Source organism: Phoenix dactylifera, chromosome 2 (genome assembly GCF_051530095.1).
Source record: "Phoenix dactylifera cultivar Ajwa chromosome 2, Ajwa_hap1_PhDact_Kaust_v1.1, whole genome shotgun sequence".
Lineage (NCBI taxonomy): Eukaryota > Viridiplantae > Streptophyta > Magnoliopsida > Arecales > Arecaceae > Phoenix > Phoenix dactylifera.
Window position 1 is genome coordinate 53342764 of NC_143191.1, and position 2892 is coordinate 53345655.

The window sequence follows — 2892 nt, forward strand, 5'->3', positions numbered from 1 at the left end:
TCGACCCTCAAGTTAACCGAGTCGACTCCAATAAGGACCGAGTCGACTCCGAGGCAAATCAGCTTCCTAAAGACCAAGAAGAAGAGGAAGCAAGAAGAAAGGAAGAAAGAGATAAAAAGAAAGAAAGCCTTGACCAAGAAAGGGTCAAGCAAGAAAATAAAAGTTAGGAGCAACAATGATGATATTAGCTCCAAGGAACTACAAGAGGTAACTAACTTGTGCTTTATGGCACAAGAAGACAAGGTAAAAACTGAATCTACTCTTACATCAAATAATTTTCAAGAAGAATTCTCTAATGATGAATTATTAAATGCTTTTCATGATTTGTATGGTGAATGTAGAAAATTAGCTGTGAAGAATAAAAATCTTAAGAAACTAAATTTGAAAATTTCAAAAGAAAGAAATTCTAATGATGAAATACAAGATAAACTAAATTCTGAAAATGAAATCTTAAGGTCAAATTCAGAACAATTGATTCAGAAAAATCAGAATTTAATTAAAGAAAATCAAAACTTAAGTAAAGAAATCAATCAATTAAGATCTTTTATTAACAAATTCACTGTAAGTTCAGAAAGATTAAAAATGATGTTTGAAAGCCAACATGCTGATTTTGATAAATCAAAATTTAGCTTGACTCCTTCACTTAGTCATAAATCTTTAGAAAAAAAGGTTATCAATTCACCAAGCAAACCATTAAATAAGATAACTTATTTCAAAAATGAAAAGAATGGGCATAACAACTTTACCTATCGTTCTAACACAATTAAATCAAATGGTAAAGTTATTACTATCAAACAGATTTGGATTCCAAAAGGAACCATATGTCCTAACCCTCAAGAATCCAAGCAAGCTTGGGTACCCAAAATGAAAATATGAGGATGTAGACATAGATGTGCCAAGATACCCATGAAACAAATAGATTCATACAAATGGGTGTTCTAGACACATTGAAACTTAAAATATACTTATGAAAAGTAATTTTAAATAATAATAATAATGAAATCAGTAATCCTTGCATCTCATCATTATTTTTGTTTTAGTATTTGATTAAAGTATGAATTGCATGTGTTGATCAATTTTGTGATATAGAAAATACTTTTGGAAATATAATCAAATCACTTCATTTTATAGGATACTTTACTCACCATTGGATAAAGTTGCTAAATGATTAATCATTATTAAGATTAATTCTATGAATTCTCTATATGCTTGATTGAGAGTTTTTATCCATGGCATTATTGTTTATTGATCATAGATATGATAATGTGTACTTGGTATGCTTTTGAATATATGCACTATGAATACCAAGATTAAAGAAACCATCCTTGGCACATAGAATCAACTCATGCTAGTATGTACTTAATCTCAAAAGACCTTGCCATAGGCTTACTTAGATTATCTACTTAAAGGTCAAAGTTTTGCTATGCATGCTAACTAAGGAAACAAACAAAAATCATTTCTAAATCTAAAGATGTTGTTTCCATCTCTAAGTTTTCAAAAGCTTACATTGGATTTGTTCTTGGAAAATAAAACTGAAGTATTTTTCTGTATTTACTAAATCTTGTAAAAGCGTTTCAAATGAAAAAGGTTTCCAAACTGTGAAGATCATGGCACAGTGTTGAAAACCAAAATCCTGATTAAGGTTATACAGAAAATAATATTAAATTCAATTATTTCAGCTCCAAGGACATCATAAGTAAAATAGGGTTAATAGAATTCTTGAAGAAATGAAAAAGACAATTATGTATGATAGTCATCTACTTAAATAATTTTTAAAAGACTATCATCACTGCTTGTCATACATATGATTTCTATTAGATCTATTTTTGATGAAAATTTTGATCTTCTGAAAACTGGAAAATGAACCATTGCATATCTTTCATATTTTTCAGTCGTATATGTTATGCTTGATATGCTCTTATGAAAATAATGCCAAATCTGATAGAGATATGTCTATCCTTGGATATCATTCATCAAGCAATGCATATAGAATATTCAATGAAAAGTTTTTAGTTGCAAAAATATCAAGTCATTTTATTCTTTATGAGACTAATGATTTATTATCAAGATACTAAAATTAAATTATGTATGTATATGGTTAATATTTTACATATAACAATCTGAAAACTTGTTAATAATTAGAACCAAATTGGATTTTTCAGATATGCTCTTAATGAAGAAAAATTGATGACTATTAAAAGACTAAATCAAGAAAAGATGAAATAGATCTTGATAAGATTCTTGCATGATTAGAAGTAAAGATCACCATTATCATTTGTTTGCTTCATGAGCTTTATAATCTATCAAATGAATATGTAGAATTCACTCCTATGTGGTTATTTCATTAAAAAGGAGATCTATGTAAAATAACCACCAATATTTTAAAAAAAATTACACATTACATATATGATAAAGCAATATGTGATTTGGAACAAGCATCAAAAGCATGATATATAAAAGCTTAAGTAACCTTTTTGATAGAAAGTATTAGTGATAAATCTATACATCAAAAAGAAGGACTTGTGGCATCTTATTTGCTCAAAGTATGCATTGATGACATCATTTTTAGTTCTACTAATGAAGAGTTATATGAAGATTTTACTTAGCTCATGTAAGGTGAGTTTGAAATATATATGATGAATGAATTAACATCTTCTCTCAAACTCCAAATTAAGACAAACAAGAAAAGGGGGATCTTCATTGACCAAAGTTAGTCCACAAGAAAAACTCTTATAGAAGATTGGCATGAAGAAGGTATATCTATGACCCCATCTTGTAGAATTTGAAAAGAATGAGCAAAGTAGATCTATTGTTTAAAGCTGTATTGAAGCATGATAGAATAATTATTTTATCATACAGCTAGTAAACCAGAATGTATGCTTATTATGTGCC